The sequence below is a fragment of the Oryctolagus cuniculus genome, chromosome 2, assembly GCF_051225735.1.
Source record: "Oryctolagus cuniculus isolate XC-2025 breed Fujian yellow rabbit chromosome 2, ASM5122573v1, whole genome shotgun sequence".
Taxonomy (NCBI): Eukaryota; Metazoa; Chordata; class Mammalia; order Lagomorpha; family Leporidae; genus Oryctolagus; species Oryctolagus cuniculus.
This window is the reverse complement of record NC_142868.1, coordinates 40,060,314-40,082,769: the sequence shown is the minus strand read 5'-3', so window position 1 is coordinate 40,082,769 and position 22,456 is coordinate 40,060,314. Positions and strand designations below refer to the sequence as shown.

General features: G+C 38.8%; 1 protein-coding gene across 10 annotated transcripts in view; it reads left to right on the top strand.

The window, feature by feature from the left end:
* COX7B2 (cytochrome c oxidase subunit 7B2) overlaps positions 1-22,456 on the top strand; it is a 155,030-nt gene that overhangs the window by 40,410 nt on the left and 92,164 nt on the right. For 6 of the 10 annotated variants that reach the window (XR_016229895.1, XR_016229896.1, XM_008248480.5 and 3 more), the window contains exon 2: positions 21,265-21,321. The exons of 3 other annotated variants lie outside the window; for them this stretch is intronic. The gene's annotated coding sequence lies outside the window, so the exon portion shown is untranslated. Of the gene's footprint in view, positions 1-20,920; positions 21,025-21,264; positions 21,322-22,456 lie in introns of all 10 variants that reach the window. One more of the 10 variants, XM_089327190.1, reaches the window with a different exon arrangement.

The following is a 22,456-nucleotide window of genomic DNA, read 5'->3' as shown; positions in this document are numbered from 1 at the left end:
GAAAGCAGCAGAGGATGGTTCAAGTCCTTGGGCATCTGCACCCATGTTTGAGACCCTGAAGAAGCTCCTGGCTCCTGTCTTCTGCCTGACCCAGCCAGGGCTGTTGCAGCCATTTGGAGAGTGAACCACTGGACAGACAGACACTCTCTCTTTCTCTCTCTCTCTCTGTAATTCTGCTTTTCAAATGAGTAAGTAAACCTTTTAAAAAAGATGTAACAGACACACCAGAACAAATTGTTAGGATCACTATCCATTAGTAAAATGCAAATCAAAACCACAATGAGGTTAGTATGGCTCTCATACAGTTCAAACAATAAATGCTAGCAAGAATGTAGTAAATTTGTTCCCTAATTCATTTGTTGGTGGGAACATAAATTAGTACAGCCATTGTGGAAGACAGTATGGAAATGCCTCAGAAATCTGAAAATTGTTCTATCAAATAACCTAGTTATCCTGCTCATGGGAATTTATCCAAATGAAATGAAAACAGAATATGATAGTTTTCTGTACCCCCATGTTTATTGCAGCTTAGTTCCTAAAAGAAAAGATACGGAACCAGTACAGATGCCCATCAGCCACTGACTGGATAAAGAGAATGTGCTGTATCTACACTATGGAATATTACTCAGCAATGAAAAAGAATGAAATCTTGAATCCTGTCTTTCACTGCAAAGTGGATGCAATTGGAAACGATTATAGTTAATGAAATAAGCCCATCCCCAATAGATAAACACCATATATTTTCCCTGATCTGTGGTAACTGGTAGAATACAAAAATATATATATATTGGCAAAATTTACATTTTGAAAATTGCTTATGTTTTACATTTGCAACCTTTTCTTTACTTTTTAGACAATGTTTTTTTAATCTTATGGTTATAAAATAAACTGGTCTTCCATTCGCTGGTTCACTTCCCAATTGTCCGCAATGGCTGGAGCCAGGAGCCAGGAGCTTCTTATGGGTCTTCCATGCAGGTGGAGGGGCCCAAGGACTTGGGCCATCTTCTACTGCTTTTCTAGGCCACAGCAGAGAGCTGGATCAGAAGTGGAGCAGCCAGGACTTGGAACGGTGCCCATATGGAATGCCTGCACTGCGGAAGGCAGGTTTACCTGCTATGCCACAGCGCCGGCCCCAGATTTTTTTTTTTTTTTCTGCTTATGGTTTTCAGGTTATAGCCAAACCATCCTTAACCAGAATAATGTCATGAAGTGTTATCCCTGTTTTCTTAGTAGGGAAACTTTTTTTTTTTCATTAATGACAATTAAAACAGATGAAGGTTATATTGACACATGCTAAGTGTTCATTGATGTTAAATAAGTCAGACAAGAAATCAAAATATCACATGTTCTCATTTATATATAGGAGCTAAATACTTGATTTCTTAGAAATCTATATTGGTTATCAATCCTCAGAATGGGTTGTGAAGAGTGGGGCAGGAGAGAAAGTGTTCAGCAAGTACAAGGGTGTAGCTGGATAGGAGGGATGACGTCCAATATTCTATAACACTATATGGAATAACTGTGGTTGAAAACAATTGAGTATTTCAACATATCTTATTGAGAGGAGTTTTAATTTTTCTTGCACACACAAATGATACATGTCTGAAGTGATAGTTAGGCCTGTTACTTAGATTTGATTGTTACACATTGCATGCATGTATTGAAGTGTTACATTATACCCCATAACTGTATTAAATTACTGTATGTCAGTTAAAGGTAAAGAAGGAATGTAGGAAAGAAGGAAAGAATGGAGGGGGAGAAAGGGATGGAGGAAGAAATACAAATTATATTTTTTAAAGATTTATTTATTTGATAGAGTTACACAGAGAGAGGAGAGGCAGAGGGGGAGAGAGAGAGAGAGAGACAGAGAAAGACCGAGAGAGGTCTTCCATCCGCTGGTTCACTCCTCAATTGGCTGCAATGGCTGCAGCTGCGCTGATCTGAATCCAGGAACCAGGAGCTTCTTCTGGATCTCCCACGTGGGTTCAGGGGCCCAAAGACTTGTGCCATCTTCTGCTGCTTTCCTAGCCCATAGCAGATAGCTGGATTGGAAATGGGGCAACCGGGTCTGGAACTGGTGCCCATGTGGTATGCCGGCGCCTCAGGCCAGGGTGTTAACCTGCTGCATCACAGCACCAGCCCCCACAAATATATCTATATATTCTTAGTATGTATCTGTGAACTATATGGAATCTGTTCTCTTTGTATTAATCACATTAACATGAGAACTGATAAAAATATCTTTAGTTTAAAAATTAAGTGCAATCATAAAAAAAGAAAAGTAATAAAATTAAGGATGTTATTGGATATTGGTTGAACTTGGAAATTAAAATGAATAAATTGCATTTGAAATTTCCTAGCTTTTAATGTTCTGTTTTGATGTGATTGTTAAATTCACTGCAGATCAATATTATTAATGAATATTGTTATTATTATCATGATGATGTTGTATAACCACTTACCTGGGCATCACAATATATTATGTCTGATTTCACCAGATCAGTCTCTAAGCTGTTGTCTGACAATACCATGCTCATTCTTTCCTCCCAGTTTTCTCGTGTTCCTCTAGTATCATTTCATATTTCCCTTTTGGTTGTCCAACTATTACCTGCCCTGATACGACTAGTATTAAGTCCTGTTTACTTTGTTTGTTGATTGGATGTTTGGTATTTTTTCCTCACACATGCCCTTCAATGTATATGGACAGTATTTGGAATCGGGAAAACCTGTTGAAATAAAATTTTTAGTTTACTAGTTCTGTGACTGTGTAGCCATTTAGCTTCCTGATCCTTGATTTCCCCATAAAATAGTAAGAATTGGGGCAATAATTGGTTCATTTTTTAAATGATATATTTATTTATTTGAAATGGAGAGAGAGAGAGAGAGTGCTCTTCCATCCGCTGGTACCCTCCCCAAATGACTAAAACAGCTGGAATTGTGCCATTCCAAAACCAGGATCCAGGAGCTTCTTCTTTGTCTCCTACATGAGAGCAGGGATTCTGGACTTGAGCCATCTTCTGTTGCTTTCCCAGGCCATAACAGAGAGCTGGATAAGAAGTCAAGCAACCATGACTTGAACCAGTGTCCCCATGGCATGCTGGCACTGCATGTGGTGGCTTTATCTGCTATGCCACAGTGCTTGCCACTTGCTAGCCTCAAGTTCTATGAGAAAAAAAAAAAAAGTTATAGCACGATAAACATTTGAAGTGTCATAAAATGTCAACATATTTTACTTTTTTTTTTTTTTTGACAGGCAGAGTGGACAGTGAGAGAGAGAGAGACAGAGAGAAAGGTCTTCCTTTTGCCGTTGGTTCACCCTCCAATGGCCACTGCAGCCAGCGCACTGCGGCTGGCGCACCGCCCTGATCCGATGGCAGGAGCCAGGTGCTTCTCCTGGTCTCCCATGGGGTGCAGAGCCCAAGTACTTGGGCCATCCTCCACTGCACTCCCTGGCCACAGCAGAGAGCTGGCCTGGAAGGAGGGGCAACCGGGACAGAATCCGGCGCCCCGACCGGGACTAGAACCTGGTGTGCCGGTGCCACAAGGCGGAGGATTAGCCTAGTGAGCCGTGGCGCCAGCCCAACATATTTTACTAAAAGCAGAGACTATATAATGCCATCCCACAGAATATGGGTGTGTGTGTGTGTGTATAGATGTGTGCGCATCTACATCTATGAATATATATATATTCATGTTAGCAACATGTCTATTTGATTTATATGATATACTATTCATATTAATTTCTAATGTTAAAAAATAATACATTACATAAATCATTAGATTCTTATTTCTGTCTTCAAAATCAGAAGATCTGGGTACTCTGTGTTTGCATTTCCAAATGGCAGCTGCCCTGCGTCAGCAGCTTTTGCAAAAGAGCACGAATTAATTCACTGCACAGTTATTCTTAAGTGTTGAAAAATTAACTGAAATGTGATCCCTGTTGAACATGGTGGTGGGAATGGGAGAGGGAAGAGATGTATAATTTGGGACATGCTCAGACTGACTTGCCCTAAGTGGTGGAGTTGGAAGCATACCAGGGGATTCCAATTCAATCCCATCGAGGTGGCATGTACCAATGCCATCTCACTGTTCCAGGTGATCAGTTTCAGTTCACAGTTGGTCATGGTGAAGGGACTGGGAGTCAAAGGGAGCACATAGACAAGTCTAGTACCTGCTAACGCTAACTGATGGAGTAAATAAAGGGGAGAGTGATCCAACATGGGAAGTGAGATACTCAGCAGACTCATAGAATGGCAGATGTCCTAAATAGCACTCTGGCCTCAGAATCAGCCCTAAAGGCATTCGGAGCTGGCTGAAAAGCTCATGAGAGTATTTCAGGCATGGAAAGCCAAGACACTCTGGCAAAAGATCTCTGCGAGTGAGATCCCAGTGGAAAGAACAGGTCATCCAAGAAGGAGGTACCTTTCTCTGAAGGGAGGAGAGAACCTCCACTTTGACTATGACCTTGTCTAAACAAGATAAGAGTCGGAGAACTCAGAGGGCTTCCATAGCCTTGGAAACTCATGACTGGAGCATAGGGAGATTACTGATGCCATAGACAGGAGTGTCAATTGGTAAAGTCAACAACAGGAGTCACTGTGCACTTACTCCTCATGTAGGATCTCTATCCTTAATGTGCTGTACATTGAGATTTAATGCTATAATGAGTACTCAAACAATATATTTCACTTTGTGTTTCTATGGGGGTGCAAACTGTTGAAATCCTTACTTAATGCATACTAAACTGATCCTCTGTAAAAAAAAAAAAAAAAAAAAAAAAGAAATTATCAATTCCCAACTTGACTCTCACTGGGATTAAACATGACAATAGGTCTGATCTGATTTCATCATCATTTAAAAAAATCATCTATTATTTTTCACTTTATGTTTCTGTGTGGGAACAAACTGTTGAAATCCTTACTTAAGGTATACTAAGCTGATCTTCTGTATATTAAGATAATCGAAAATGAATCTTGATGTGAATGGAAGGGGAGAGGGAGTGGGAAAGGGGAGGGTTGTGGGTGGGAGGGATGGTATGTGGGGGAAGCCATTGTAATCCATGAGTCGTACTTTGGAAATTTATATGCATTAAATAAAAGTTAAAAAAAAATAAAAAATAAAAAAAATCTTTTTTTTTAAATTTTTTAAAAATTTATTTGACAGGTAGAGTTATAGACAGTGAGAGGGAAAGACAGACAGAAAGGTCTTCCTTCTGTTGGTTCACTCCCCAAATGGCCGCCACTGCCAGCGCTGTGCTGATCCAAAGCCAGGAGACAGGTGCTTCTTCCTGGTCTCCCATGCGGGTGCAGGGGCCCAAACACTGGGGCCATCCTCCACTGCCCTTCCGGGCCACAGCAGAGAGCTGGACTGAAAGAGGAGCAACCGGGACTAGAACCCGGTGCCCATATGGGATGCTGGCACCACAGGCGGAGGATTAACCAAGTGAGCCAGGGCGCTGGCCCCCTGCATAAAATCTTAATTGGCTTACATGAACCTGATAATAATTTGAATTTACAATTCCTAAGTTGAGCCACTTATTTTTGTATTTGGGTACATTCTACTTTTCATTTTAATTTAATTGTATGTTTATATTTTACATTATGGTATATAAAAATACCATATATTCTTATTATCATTGTTTTACATATCTTATTCTGTGGAATGTATATTGGCTCCCAAAGGGCAGACATGATATTTAATAAAATTCTTCAAAATAATTGCTAAGTTATTTCACAAATAAATTAATAGTTGGTAGATTGGATTATTATTAAGTAAAAATAGATAACAGTTTCACTGGAAAATACTTGAGACAATAATGGATAAATGTATAGGAAAGAAAACAAGAAAAAAAAGAAAAAAATAGAAAAAGCTTCTCTAACTTTCTCCTTTTTCCAAATCCAAGTTTGTTTTTTCTGGGCTTTTCTTTCATTTACTGAAACTTTACTGCTGCAGACATTCTGAAAATTCTTTGTTTTGATCAGTTATTTATTACTTCTATACTTCTCTCTCTGGGAAATTCTATTTATTTTTTGTTTAATTTAGCTGTTATATAAATATGTTGCAACATTCCACCATTTCAGTTACTACTGTGAAATTATTTTGTAAGCAGCCGTATTAAAACAATTATTTTCTTCCAGTTCTATAGATCATAGAAATTTGAAAGCAGCAAGGGAGTATAAACTTATCCTTTTCACCTCCTCATGACACCATTGAGATTTAGAAAAGAAGACTTGCAACAAGGATCCAGGGTTCATAACTGCAATTCAAACTAATGTTTAGATTGTGAATAGAATTTCAGCTTTTTAAGTGATATGTGTGAAGCAAATAAAATGGATTCCAGTGAGGTAGTTGTGTTCTGTACTTCACACTATAAATCAGCTAGTTCTTAAGAACTTACTATGTTGTATGATTTTATTCTCAAAAGAGCAGTAGAAGATATAATATATTCTTATTATCCTCAATTTACAGTAAGGGAACTTGAGTATAGAAAAACGAAGTAAGTTGTCAAGAGTTACACAACTAATGAGTGGTTTAGGTGAGATTTTTGATTCTTACTTTCCAGCTCTGGTTTTGTATCATTAACCACTGTGCAATCTGACTTAACATTATTTAATTCTTTTCATCAGTTAGTAGTGTACTTGTCATGTTCATGCATATTGGAAAATTTTGTCAATATTATGCTGAATATCAGAGAAGAAAATGCAGTGTTGTATATTGACAAAATTTTCAGTTTTTCTACCTTTGAGTACTCAAAATTTTAACTTTTAACATTCAAAGTTTCCACTTTGATTACACAGTTCTATTGTTTGCTATCCATTTTTCTAATTATTTATATTCCTATCTAGCATTTCACCTGTGAAATTCTAAAATTACCATATTTGTGGATTCCTTCTAGTGTAAATGCATCCTACTGATGCTGGCCTCTAAAAACAAATGGAAATCCTTCAGCTATTGTTAACTTTGAATGAGTAACCAAATTCTTATAGCTTGGTTTCATGACTTTACTGGTACTCAAAAAAAACTTCACTTCCACTAGAGTTGCTTTTGGTCATCACTATTAATTTCATCCTGTCTATGAAAAGGCTATCTGGTGAGATAAAAAGCTACTTGTTTCCTAATTAGTGGGGAATTTCTTGTTCAACTTTTTAATGCCATTTTAAATTTATTTGAAAGGTAAAGTAACACATACACCCATACACAGAGAGGGAGAGGGAGAGGGAGAGGGAGAGGGAGAGGGAGAGGGAGAGGGAGAGAGAGAGAGAGAGAGAGAGAGAGAATCTTCCGTCCTTCCATTCACTGGCTCATTCCTCAAATGGCTGCAACAGCTGGGCCTGAGCCAGGCTGAAGCCAAGATCCAAGAATTCCATCTGGGTCTACCACCTGGGTGGCAGGAACTCAAGTACTTGAGCCATTCCAGGCACATTAGTGGGGAGCTGGTTTGGAAGCAGAGTAGCTGGGATTCAAGCTGTCACTGTCATATGGGATGCAGGTACCTCAAGTGGCAGCTCAACCTGTGCAACCCTAATATTTTTTGGAAAATATATATCTAATGTGGAATGAAGCACTATGGGAAGAGACTAAAGGAATGGAAACTGAACTTAGCAGTTGAGAAATTGGAGTACTGTGACAAATACTTAAAAGTATAAAAAGGAATCCTGACCAGTCCACTAGCTGAGCTGAGTGTGTGGAGTGAAGCACATAGTTTGCTGTATAGTCAGTGTTGTTCTGAAAAATGTTTTTAATTCATTGGTTTTGCTTTCTTCTATGATGATTAGTATATATTTGATCATTCTTCACTGTTGAGATAAGTATTGAAAATTTTATACAGAAATCTTTGCTTTTCTCCTATAGCCAAGTAACATAATTATTTTAGGTTAATAATATTTTGTTAATTTCTTCAGGAATTAATCCTGGATCCAAGTCAGAACATTTTTCTTATCAAAGTGAAATATTATAAAAACTTTATAGCCAGCCTTGTGAAGTGCAAAAGTTAGTACCTGTGATGCCAGCATCCCTAGTGGGTGCCGGTTTGAGTCCTGTCTGCACCACTTCTGATTAAGTTTCCTGCTAAAGGGCTGGGAAGGCAGTGGAAGATGGTCCAAGTTCTTGGGCCCCTGCCAACTGCATGGGAGATCTGAAAGAAGCTCCTGGCTCCTGGCTTCGGTCTGGCTCAGCTCTAATGTTTTGTGGCCTTTGGGGAATGAAATGGTGGATAGAAGATCTCTCTCTTTCTCTGTAACTGCCTTTCAAATAAATAAACAAATTTTAAAAACTTTATGAAACACAGATTGACAAAACCAAAAGTAAAATATTTATCATATAACTAAATATCACTAAGATTTTGGTGCTTATATTTTCATAATTACATCCCATTAAAATGTTACTGTGGTTTATTTTACTTAACTCGAGAACATTATTTTTCCACATCATTAATTTTTTCAGAACTGCCTTTCAGGGATTTTATAATAATATAAGACTGTATAACTTTTTAATGACTGCATTTATTTGATATGCAAGTTATTTCCAATGTCTTTTATTATAAAAATTCTATAATAATTATATCTTGATGTGTGTTGCTAGATTTTGTTTTTCAGACTATCTTCCATTTATTCATTCATTTCACTAGTATATGTTGGGTGGCTAATGTGTGTTAAGACACTGTGCTGACATAAAGCAGATAGCCATTAGTCTCATGGAACTTACAGTGTAGAAAAGTGCTGTCTAATAAATATGTTTTCAGTGTTGAAAATGTCTGCACTGTCCAATATATTTTTAAAACAAATTTAAATTTGAATTTAAATAGCCATGTGTGGCTATTGGCTGTTGACTTAGGTATAATCTTAGAGATTTCCCTGATCATATTCTCAAATCTACTAGCTATCTAGACCAGTATGTATTGTTATAACTTTCATGAAATCTGTGCTTAGATGCTTTTCCGTATATTATTTGAAGAAACATAACTTACAGTGTAATGGAATTATAAATTCAGTATGCATTTTTTTTTTCAGTATGCATTTTTAACCTCAATGTATGAGATAGGCAGTTATTCAAAGTAGCTGTGAAACCTCCAGAAATTTGTATTGATACATATTGGTGCATATGTGGATATAGATACTACTATATTTTTACCAAATGACTAATTAAGAGGCACCACAAACTTAATTAGAATTAATTAGTAATTAATTTAAATAACTGCATTCTACTCAGTGTATCTTAATGCTCTGGGTTGTTTGTTAAAATTTTTTAAAGAAGCAGACTTAAACTTTTCTTGAAGCATCTAGAAAACAGTTGATTCTTTTTACATTTTGTCATTCTACTTATAAAAAAATTACAACAAATGGTAAATTTAGATTCTAAAATGGAAATGGAAAACACTTTAAACATAATTTATAGACAAAATTTCATGAAAAATTGTAGAAAACAGTATCTTGATACTATATAATTAAAGATAAATCTCATACATAATTACTGTAATCTTAATTAGTAAAAATGTTTCTTTTTTTTAAAAAGATTTTTTTTTATTTGAAAGTCAGAGTTACAGAGAGAGAGGAGTGGCAGAGAGCGAGAGCGAGAGAGAGAGAGAGGTCTTCTGTCCACTGGTTCACTCCCCAGATGGCCTCAACAGCCGGAGCTGTACTGATCCAAAGCCAGGAGCCTCTTCTGGGTCTCCCACGCGGTTTCAGGGGCCCAATGAGTAGGGCCATCTTCTACTCTTTCACAGGCCATAGTAGAGAGCTGGATCAAAATTGCAACAGCCAGGTCTCAAACCGGCGTCCACATGAGATGCCAGCGCTTCAGACCAGGGTGTTAACCAGCTGCGCCACAGCGCCGACCCCAGAAAAAGTGCTTCTAAAAGAGGTTAGGCTAGCTGGGTATGTATTGTATATACACATGCAGTCTAATTTTATGTGGCTACTAGCCTTGAACAGATAAGTAAAATAAATTTTTGATAGTGAAAGCCAGTTTTCTCTTTTGCAGAAAGAAGTATAAATAAAAGGGGAATGGTAAAGTGAATCCTGTGGTGTTAGATGAATTGGAATATGAGGTGTCAGTGTAAGCTCATTGTTTTTAATATGTACACACAGAAAGGCAAATAAATGCCATCAATTCTTGTTATTCATATTAAATATGGTCCATAAAGTCACTGAAGTAGCAAATACTGAACCATTTCTCAAAGGATAAAAACAGGGTTAGGTTTTTCCCAGTCTCTTGTCACAATATTTTCATCAGCTGATTGATACATAGCCTTGTTGTATCTGTTTGTATCTTGTTGTTTCTGTTTAAAGACATCTTATTTAATATATTGTTATTTCTTTAACATTGAACTCCTGATCAAAAACGCTATAACATGTGTCTGACCAAAGGTTTTTTATGTGTGTATGTTCTGTCTATGGAACATCTCAGCCTTTTGGATATAGGAATACAAGATGGACTTTAGCATGACAGCAGTGAAATTGCCAACAGAAAGCGCAGGAAAATGCAAAGCATTTAGCGTAAAGTAGACCCCCAGAGAATGTGTGTTTGCATTATGAGAACTGAAACAAGAAAGCAGAGCTTTGCTTTGTTCAGCCTCAGCTAGGATCGTGCCCATTGGGTGGCTCGAATTTGTTTTCACCTTTCTGCATCTATCTGTGACTGCTAAGATGTTTCCAGAATTGATTTTGAGGTTACAAATAAAGATGAGTAGACTAGTTCATAAATGCATTCATAAAAAATAAAAATCAGCTATTTGTGTGTGTGAATATATGCATGTGTATTAACCTAGCTGTGCAGGCTAAGCTCTTTAGAAGCAAGGATACTACATTGACAATGATTATAAATAGTGCTTAGAACTTGGCCTCCAAATATCCTTCCCCAGGAAAAGGATATAGGACTCCTTAGAGAAGTGATTGAATTCTGCATTATGAAAAGAAAAATGCATGTTTGGTCTTAAATGTCTTGTTTTGCCAGAACATAAGAATATAATTTAATAAATAATGGTGGTTTATCAAAACAGCATAGGAAACAACCTGAAAGAGTTCCCCATGGCCAAACCTGGGACAAATTGAGTAATAAAATCAGTAATAATAGTATTGGATTTTTTTTTTTTTTGACAGGCGGAGTTAGACAGTGAGAGAGAGAGACGGAGAGAAAGGTCTTCCTTCTGTTGGTTCACCCTCCAAATGGCCGCCACGGCCGACCTGCTGCCCTGATCCGAAGCCAAGAGCCAGATACTTCCTCCTGGTCTCCCATGCGGGTGCAGGGCCCAAGCACTTGGGCCATCCTTCACTGTCTTCCTAGGCCACAGCAGAGAGCTGGACTGGAACAGGAGCAACCGGGACAGAATCCGGTGCCCCAACCGGGACTAGAACCCGTGCTGCCAGTGCCACAGCGGAGGATTAGCCTAGTGAGCCGCAGCGCCAACCAATTGTATTGGATTTTAACACAGAGAATAAAATATCTATTCATCCTGATATCTGCACATAACTAGTGTATTAGAGGTAGAAGAAACAGATGTTCCTTACAGTGGCCTTTCAATTAGTGTAGAAGAGAATAGGAAAATAGAGAATCACCATTAGACCAACAACACAGTAATACATGTTGCAGACAAAATCTCTTGTGGATACTAAAATTACCTGGGTGGCTATTGAGGAAGAACATGATTTGCATTGTCTCAAAGTATATTTGTGAATACTTATCAGCTATAGAAAGAATCCTCTGAAAGCAATTGGCTAACCAATTTAATGAAATGACCAAGGTAAACTGCATCATTAATAATGAGACTTATTAATAGATAAAATGAACCCCATGTTATGATACACTGAGTAAGTCACAGCACCATGCTAGTGTGATTCTTACCAAAAAATAAATAACCTCGATATAATCTTGAGATCACTGGACAGAGATAAATTAAAGGTCATTGTACAGAATAATCAATATTCTAACATGTTTAGGTTATTGTATTAGTAAGCTTTTCGTTTCTTTAATGAAGTTATTTTGTTAATATAATGAAATACCTGAGACAGGTTAATGTCATAAAGATGGTGTATCATAGCTGTGGATATTCATGGGCATGGTACTGGAATTGGCTGAGTTCTAATGAGAGCAACCTTGACTGGATCACATCATAGCAAATGGCAGTGTCAGGAACACTTGTAAAAAGAAGCAGTTGTAGGGCCTGCTTTGTGGTACAGCATGTCAAGCCGCTGTCTGCAGTGCCAGCATCCCATATGGGCACTGGTTTGAGTCTCCCTCCCCTCCCCTCCTCTCCCCTCCCCTCCCTTCCCCTCTCTTCTCCTCTCCTCTCTTCTGGTTTGAGTCCCTCTCCCATCCCTTCCCCTCCCCTTACCTCGCCTCTCCTCTCCTCCCCCTGTGGACTCTACTTTCAGCTAAATAAATCTTAAAGAAAAAATGAAAAGAAACAATCATATCATCAGTCAAGAGGCTAGAAAGAGGGACCAGTCTCCAGATTTTTTTTTTAATTTATTTAAAAGAGTTACAGAGGGAGAGATATAGAGACAGAGACAGAGAGAGAGAGAGAGATCAGTCCAGTGGTTCACTACCCAGATGGCCACAGCAGCAGTGGTTTTACTTTTTGCACCACAGCACCAGCCCCAATCTCAGGATTTTATGACAGTGCTCTTGTAAGAACTAGCATATTCTCATTTGAAGCCATGACTCTAATTGATCTCAGAATTTTTGTTAGGCCTCACATCATGCTAAATGTTTTATGGCCTTCCAATACCAACATTCTGGGGAACCAGCCTCCAACACTTGAGACTTCAGTGAGGACAAAAAGCATGTATATCATAATAATCACCAAAGAAAAGGGAAGAATGAAGTGGGTGTTTGGTGCAGTGGTTAAGTCACCAATTAAGAGGCCCATATCCCATACTGAAGTACTTGTTTGAGACCCAGCTACTCTGCTTCTGGTCCAGTTTCTTGCTAGTGCTCACTTATGGGAAGTAGCAGGTGATGGCTATGTACTTGGATTGCTGCCCGCTCTGGGAAGTTCAGATTGAATTCCTGGCTCTGTGTTTCAGCCTATCCCAGCCCTGGCCATTGCAGGCATTTGGGGGAGTGAACCAATAGGGGGAAGATCTCTCTCGTTTTTAAGTAAAATGAAAATAAATTAAAAATATTTTTTAAAAAGGGAAAACTTAGCAATAGACTGGAGAGGACAAACAGAGACAACAGCTAAGTGCAATGTGGTATCCCTGCTAAGATTTTGGAACAGAAAATGGCTGTAAGTGGAAACCTGGTGAGTATCAAAGTCTAGATTGTGGTTAGTAGTATTGTGTCACCATTAATTCTGGACTTTTATTATTTAAATTGAGTGAAGAATGTAACAGTTTCACTAATTTTACAGTGTTTAATTCAAAATAGTAATAGTTTAAAACTTAAAATTTATTGAGTCCATTCTGTTTTTTTTTTTTTTTTTTTTTTGCCTGATTTGGAATTTGTTATTTATGAGATTCGTAAATGTCTTGAGTACTTTAAAACAACTTTGGCTTACCTTGTTAGACAATTGCTCTACTTTTTTTTCTTTTCTGGTTCCCATCACTTGCTCCAGTTATTCTAACACAAAGGTATTTTCTTGTTAAGAGATGTATGGATTCAGATCTAACTGCAAAGCCAGCCTTCTTGTACTTCATATATCTAATTTGTATCTTTCTTTCTATTTTAAAGATTTATTTCACCTATTTGAAAGGCAGAGTCACAGGGTTTGGGGTGGGAGAGTGAGAGGGAATGTCCTATCTGCTTGTTTACTCCCCAAATTGGCTGCTGTGGCCACAGCTGGTCCATGCTGAAGTCAAGGGCCTTGAGCTCCATCTGAGTGTCCTGCATGGGTGGCAGGAGGCCCAAGTACTTGGGCCATGATCTGCTGCTTTCCTAGGTATATTAGCAGGGCACTGGATTGGAGACCAGAGCCACCAAAACTTAATCCGACACTCTGTTATGGGATGCAAGCATTTCAGTTTAGCCCACTGTGCTACAATACCGGCCCTCCTTGGATCTTTTCATGGGCCAGCATTGCTCTAAGGACAACACTATTGCCCTTGTACTTATGTCTCCTATTTACTTGAATTACATCTTACCTGATGCCTCTGTAACCATCAGGTCTGTCACTGTTTCAGTTTCTTGGCATTTCTTAGTTCAAACTGAAAAAAGAAATAGATTATCTCATGCCCTTTTTGTTAAGAAAGTAAGCCTGATATCATTGAAAATCACAAGGCCAACTTAATGGATTCCCTGCTCTTGGATTAGAGGGTAAGTCAAGGTCCAGTCAGTTCTGGTTCTTTGGGGGCACAGACACATATTGCAAAGCCTGATCATCTATTGATTTCACTCATTCGGGACTGCAGTTAAGCAACTTAGTAAAGTATTGGCAGGCATTGTGTTTCGCCTATTCAAAACCATTTACCTTTTCTTTAACAAAGTATATTGCTAACCAACTATACTGCTATACAGTGTGAGTAATTCATTGGCATTTCTTGCAGTGTTTTGCCTGCTAAAATTGTATTATTCATGTAACTTTATGTGATACCTCACATTAAATGAAGTAAAACTCTACCCTTTGGGAAGTGGAAAATAGATAATAATATTAGATATATTGAGACATTTTTTCATGTGAGAGATCTAATTGTGCATTTTGAAAGTACAACATTTGCAACAAAATGGAGGAATCTGGAAAATATCGTGCTGAGTGAAATAAACCAGTCCCAAAGGGACAAATATCATATATTATCCCTGACCGGTGACAACTAACCGAGCACCAAAAAGGAAACCTGTTGAAGTGAAATGGACACTATGAGAAACAGTGACTTGATCAGCCGTTGCCCTGACTGTTGATGAACAAATTAATCCTTTATCCCATTTAGTATTTTTTTTGTTCGATTTAATGCTTTTGGTTGAACTCTTTAATGAACACATAATTATGCTTATGTGTTTAAATGTAACTGAAAAGGGATCCCTGTTAAATATAAGAGTGGGAATAAGAGAGGGAGGAGATATACAGTTTGGGACATGCTCAGTCAGACTTGCCCCAAATGGTAGAGTTAGAAACATGCCAGGGGATTCCAATTCAGTCACATCAAGGTGGCATGTATCAGTGCCATCTCACTAGTCCAAGTGATCAATTTCAGTTCACAGTCGATCACATTGATAGGTCTAAGAGTCAAAGGGATCACATAAACAAGACTAGTGTCTGCAAATACTAACTGATAGAATAAAAAAGGGAGAGAATGATCCAACATGGGAAGCATGATACACAGCAGACTCATAGATTGGCAGATGTCCTAAACAGCACTCTGGCCTCAGAATCAGCCCTTAAGGCATTCTGAACTGGCTGAAGAGCCCATGAGAGCATTTTAGGCATGAAAAGCCAAGACACACTGATAAAAAAAACAACAACAACAACAACAACAACAAAAAAACACCTAAATGAAAGATCCCTGCGAGTGAGATCCCAGTGGAAAGAACGGGCTATCAAAGAAGGAGGTACCTTTCTCTGAAGGGGGGAGAGAACTTCCACTTTGACTATGACCTTGTCTAAATAAGATCAGAGTCGGCAAACGCAAGAGGCTTACATAGCCTTGACAACTCAAACAAGAGCCTAGGGAGATTACTGATACCATAAACAAGAGTGTCAATTTGTTAAGTCAACAACAGGAGTCACTGTGCACTTACTCCTCATGTAGGATCTCTGTCCTTAATGTGTTGTTCAATGTGAATTAATGCTATAACTAGTACTCAAACAGTATTTTACACTTTATGTTCTATGTGGGTGCAAACTGTTGAAATCTTTACTTAATCTATATTAAATTGATCTTCTGTATATAAAGATAATTGAAAATGACTCTTGATGCAAATGGAATGGGAGAGGGATCGGGAGATGGGAGGGTTGCAGGTGGGAGGGAAGTTAAGGGGGGAAAAAGCCATTGTAATCCATAAGCTGTACTTTCAAAATTTATATTTGCTAAATAAAATTAAAAAAAAGAAAGTACAACAAATATCTCTCTCTCTTTTTTTTTTTTTATTTTGACAGGCAGAGTGGACAGTGAGAGAGAGAGACAGAGAGAAAGGTCTTCCTTTGCCGTTGGTTCACCCTCCAATGGCCGCCGTGGCTGGCGCGCTGCTGCCGGCGCACCACGCTGATCCAATGGCAGGAGCCAGGAGCCAGGTGCTTTTCCTGATCTCCCATGGGGTGCAGGGCCCAAGCACCTGGGCCATCCTCCACTGAACTCCCTGGCCACAGCAGAGAGCTGGCCTGGAAGAGGGGCAACCGGGACAGAATCCGGCGCCCCGACCGGGACTAGAACCCGGTGTGCCGGCGCCGCTAGGCGGAGGATTAGCCTAGTGAGCCGCGGCGCCGGCCTCAAATACCTCTTCATTTAGCAGCCTGATATTTAAAATACTGGTCTTAAATATGTTCACCATCTTGTCCTAATGAATAATTTTTAGGGAATGTTCAAGTGTAATAAAAAGAGTGATAGCCAATGGAATTTCAGGATAAATATTGGAAGAAGTCTTATATTACATTCAATCCAGTATCTTAATTTTAGCAAGAAGAACTCATTTTATCCATCTCCCTCTAAGACCATTAAGAAAGACATGTGTTCTCTTCTTGTTTTTGTCTGAAACTAATGATCCTTGCAATAAATTTTGCTTTATCATCCAGGAAATTTTTTTTGATTGATAAAAAGAAGTGCTTTCTTTTGTTGGAAAAATGACTACACAATCTGTGTTTTCCTTTTTGTAATTGCTGTGAGAAACCACGGAGCTAGATTTAATTTTCAGATGTTGTTACTACATGGGCATTTAAAAGATAGTAAATGTCCAGAAGTCATTTAACAAACTACTGAGTTAAAAGCTGTAGTTGAACATGACATAGGCCCTTATTTAGCTGTGGTTTTTCATATTTATCTAACAGTGTATTCCCATTTTCTTGTCCAATTGCATATTTTGGAAGCTGTAAGTCAACTAATATTTATTGAGGGCATACTGTGAATGAAAACCTACATCATTGAAAAGTTAATACATTTTTTTTGTTATGTAGGAGCTTACATTCCAATGAGGAAAGGTATGAAAAGAAAAAAAATAGGAAAACTGCAACAAAATCAGTTCAAAACTGTTCAGGCCATTTTAGCATTATACTTCAGAATGCCTGAAAAGGACATTACTGAGACAAATGAGAACCACTAAACTGAACTAAATGAAACATAGAAGCACTTGATTCAGTGTTTTAGCCTTGATTGGGCAAAACCTGAGAAAAAGGTGATGGTGCAAGGGGCAGAGCTGTATTTCTAAGTATGTAAAGTACGTGTAGATAAATTGTGTTTTTTAATATATACATATACGTAAAATATATTGGATATAAAGGACCTATTTTAGATGTCTATTATAGGACAAGAACTTTAAAATTCTTCTCTTTTATACAACTTGCCCTTCTATGTAACTAAGTAAGTGTTCAATAATCTATTGAATGAATAGTGGAAAAATTGCTTTCAAAGCATTATAGGAAAATGAGATTCTCACCATAGATAAGTCAGATAAAAGCTGAGTACTCATTACATCAGGACACAACACAGCTTTTGTATGACAGTACCAACAGTACTTTATAAATAGTATTTGCTTACAGATTATAAATGTAAAAAAGCAGCACTTCAGCCTCTTACTGAGCCATGCCTTGTTAACCCAGGGCCTTGCTTATTAGATTTGATTGTATTGAATATTTTTGAAAAATAAATTAAAAGGCAATTTAAGCATGTCTTGCAACAATGAAAAGTATAAAAGTAGCTTATTTGAGATATTTGGTAATTAAAATGAGTTGACTTTGATTAGTATTATGTGTTAGCCAGTTTTGAGATACCAACCTTCAAAGCCTTAATACAGTGAAGTAGTGGAACTCTGGCACTAGTTGTGTCCACCAAAGTGTCTGATAAGACTGAATATAATTTACTTAGCAGTGAGCATCTGGCTTGATTAAAAATATCTCCTTCCCCCTATAAAATATCTGCAGGAAATTTCATTGACACCAAAAATCTGCTGTGAATCTTTCAGTGTGTAAACCAGTATTGTTAATGAATGCGCATCTAAACAGAAAGAACTGCATTGCCTTCTGGCATCTACCAATTACCAGAGTGTCATCCCTTCTTAGCACCTTCTGGGAGGGGGTAACATCGAGGACCCTGAGGCTGGAGTGAAGGTGTTTGTGACAGAGAGAGAAGGACAGGCATAGAGAGAGAGGTCTTCCATTTGCTGGTTTACTCCCCAGTTGACTGCAGTGGCCGGATCTACGCTGATCCAAAGCCAGGAGCCAGGAGCTTCCCCCAGGACTTTCCATGTGGGTGCAGGGGCCCAAGGACTTGGGTCGTCTTCTGCTGCTTTCCCAGGCCATAGCAGAGAGCTGTATCAGAAGTGGAGAATCCAGGACTGGAACCTGCCGCCCTATGGGATGCCGGCACTGAAGGCGCAACTTTACCCCCTGTGCCACAGCGCTGGCCCCTCCCCTTTGCTTTTTGTTTCTGTACCTTCCTGAGGAAGCTGGCAATGAACTTTACTCTCGGGCAAATGCTTTTTCTTTTGGCTTTCTTCCTGTTTCACTGGTCTTCCTTGGTCCTTGTTCTGCCACTTTCATATCTCATTGGCCTCCAAATATTGGAATTTAAGCAGGACTTACGGTTACTTCCCATGGGTGTATAACAAATCACCATAAATGTAGTTGTTTAACACAATGTACATTTATTTTCTCACAGTTTTTTGCAACTGAAGCCTGGGCTTAGCTTGAGTGAATTCTCCGCAGGGCTGCAGTTAAGAGTGTCAGGTGGGCTAGGGTGTCCTCCAGTGTTTGACTAGGGAAGGATATCTTTACAAGCTTAGGTTATTAGCAGAATTTATTTCCTTGTAGCTATATGAGGGAAGGCCTTTTTTGTTGTTGTTCACCAGAGGCTGGAGACCTTGCAAGCTGGCGACTGAAGGCTGCTCTCAGTTCTTTGTCAAGTGTTGTTTCTCCATGTGGCTATTTGCTTCACAAAAGTTAAGTCATGAGGTAAAAATCCTACTAGGTTGAGACTACCATTGTATATAATGGGGTAATGTAATCAAACTGTGTTAATTCACATACATCCTTTGAGCTAATTCCTGCCACTCTTCTGTTGGTTAGAAACAAATTGCAGGGCCTGTCCACACACAGGATGGGGATTGTACAGGAGCAGGACTACCAGGAGGTGAGGACAATGGGATATTCAGGAGTGTATCCACCCCCAGATAGTTCTTCCCTGTCTCCTCTGCACTCATTTTCTCCTGTTACTTTATGGTTTTAACAACTGTCAGTGAGGGAACAACCCTCCACCTTATAACTTAGCTTTATCTTCTGTGAACCAAACATTTTTATCACCTACTGCTTACTTTATATTGTTTACTTTATTAATTTCTCTGTCTCAGACCCATAAGAGTGTTCTGGCATATAAATAAGTACTCCTGAAATATTGTTGAATGAATGAATGCAGTTTGCCTTGTTCCTCATCTTGATTAGCAATTTCAGGTAAACTAGAATCTTAAGTGCTTATAGAATTGCTTTTTTCTCAAACTTTTTAAACTTGACATTTCTTGTTACAATAATTATCTTCAGCTTCAGCTGTCACTTGGACTTGTTCTAAAATATATGTTGGCAGCAGGCATTTAACTCAGTGATTAAGAAAACAACCTTGCATATTGGAGTGTATGGGTTTGATTCCTGGTCCCATATTCCTGCCAGTGCAGATTCTAGGAGGCAGCTGTAATGGTTCAAGTAATTGGGCTCCTGCCACCCTCATGAGAGACCTAGATTGCTTTCTCCATTCCTAGCCCAGGCCACAGCTCAATCACAACTGTTAGGAGCACTGGGGAGTGAACTACCAGAAGGGAGCTCTTTCTGTCTCAATCTTTCTTTTTGTCTCTCTGCCTCTCAAATAAATAAAAACTAATATATGTCACTTGATGCCCTGCTAGCAACCATTCCAGACCTAGTGGGAGGTAAATTCTCCCATTTCCCTTCAGCTGGCTCAGGACTTGCTTCTAACAGGAACCACAATGCTGCTGCTTTCTGCCGTTGCAAATTGGTGGAAACTCATGCAGCCTTACCTTATGCTAGATTGTTTTTTATATCAGTCCTGGCTTCTCATTGAACAAAGCTGCATATGGCTTGGTGAACCTCTCAGTATTTTTTTTTTTTCACTGTGAAGATCTACAATGTATAAAGTGGGCAATAATGGTCATCTGACACCTGTTCTGCCACATATTTCCCAAAGGATTTTCTCATCTGTGGCCTGTGCTCCTTTCATCCTATGTTCTTTTATTCACTCCCCCAACCCCATTCCCTAACATCCTCAAAAAACATATTAAAATCTAATTTCTGGGTACAACTTCCTATCATTAATGTATACTTTAGTCCAAGGTAGTAAAGAAGTGTATCATTTTCTCTAGGTATATTTTCTTTTTTTTTAATTAAAGATTTATTTATTTATTTGAAAGAGTTAACACAGGGAGAGAAGGGTGGTGGAGAAAGAGAGGTCTTCCATCTGCTGGTTCACTTCCCAATTGGCTGCAGTGACCTGAGCTGCGCTGATCTGAAGCCAGGAGCCCAGGAGTTTCTTCTGAGTCTTCCACATGGATGCATGGGTCCAAGGACTTGGGCCATCCTCTGCTGTTCTCCCAGGCCATAGCAGAGAGCTGTATCAGAAGTGGAGCAGCTGGGACTTGAACCATCGCTCATTTGGGATACTGGCACTACAGGTGGTGGCTTTACCTGCTATACCACAGTGATGGCCCCAACATTTATTTTAATTAGTTGTTTTTTGTGTGAAAATAATGTTGATTGAAGTAGTATATAATGATCTTTTCTCTGGGTAACATAGCCTCTACCTATCTTGTACCATTTGCTATTTTTTTTTTCTTTAAGATTTGTTTGTTTATTTGAAAGACAGAATTACAGAGGGACAGAGGCAGAGAGAGAGAGGTTCACTCCCCAGATGGCTGCAACCACTGGAGCTGGACTGATTGAAGGTAGGAGCCAGGAGGTTCCGCTGGGTCTCCCATGTGGGAGCAGGGGCTCAAGGACTTGGGCCATCTTCTACTGCTTTCCCAGGCTACAGCAGAGAGCTGGATTGGAAATGGAGCAGCTGAGGTGCCCATATGGGATGCTGGCACTGCAGGCGGCTGCTTTACCCGCTGCTCCACAGTGCTGGCTCCTACCATTTGCTATTTCTTTGAAGCCTGATAATAATATTCTAATTGTATTTTTAGGAAGCTGAATCTTCAACTTCCTGAGGAGAACATCTGGACATAAAGAGCTCCTACCAGGTAAAGAGAAAATGTGGAAAAAGCTCATACTGCCTAGATTAGAATTTCACTGTGAATGTTCATATTAGATTACTTTGATAATTGCCTCTCTCCTTTTTATGGGGAAACTAAAGTTCTAGCAGAAAATTAAAAAATAAATTACAATTAAAAATTGTATATACTTTTAAGCATTGGTAGTTATTGAGATTCAGTCTTACTACAAAAAGAATGAGACAGATGCCAGTCTAAGTAGCCAAATGTTTCCAGAATAAAATACTGCCTATCAGCTGAGAATGTTTTACTTGAAAGACTAACTTGATAGTCTTAACTCCACAGTTGGACGCAAAAGAAAATGTGTGTGTTGCCAGCAAACGTTTTCAAGAGATAAACACTTGTTGCAAGTACTACATGCTTAGAAAAATCTTTCATTTTGCCAGCTGAGACCACCACGTGTTTTAAAATATGTCATCCATTATTTCAGTGTGAAGAGCGCCCCCTAGTGTGACTCTGTAATTATGTTTATGTGATATTTTAGGCATTGTTTGGAAAATCGCATTTAGCTGTTAGATAGTAGTGGGCTTTTTTATACACAGGGTTAAGTTATTCAGTATGGTAATTATCTAGAAAAACATGTTTGATTTTTTGGTACTCCTACCCATGCTTGTATCTGGAGTCAGTGGTCAGCTTAATAGATTTTGTAATACCAAATTCCTAAACTTCTATAATTCAAGCTTAATGCCCAATAATATATTATTTTATAAATGTGAAATTTTATACTTAGATGAAATTTTACTGCATAATCAAATTCTTTGATGGTAACAGAATTTGTTAAATGAATTTTTTAAAAGATTTTATTTAGTTATTTGAGGGGTAGAGCTGCAGACAGAGAGAGGGAGATACAGAGACAAAGAAAGGTCTTCCATTCACTGGTTCACTTCCCAAATGGCTGAAATGGCCAGAGCTAGGCCAATCCAAAGCCAGGAGCCAGGATTTTCATCTGGGTCACCCTTGCAGATGTAGGTGCCCAATCACTTGGGCTATCCTCTACTGCTTTCCCAAGCCATAGCAGAAAGCTAGATCGGAAGAGGAGCAGCCAAGAGGTGAACCAGCTCCCATATGGGATGCTGGCGCTGCAGGCGGAGGCTTTGCCTATTAT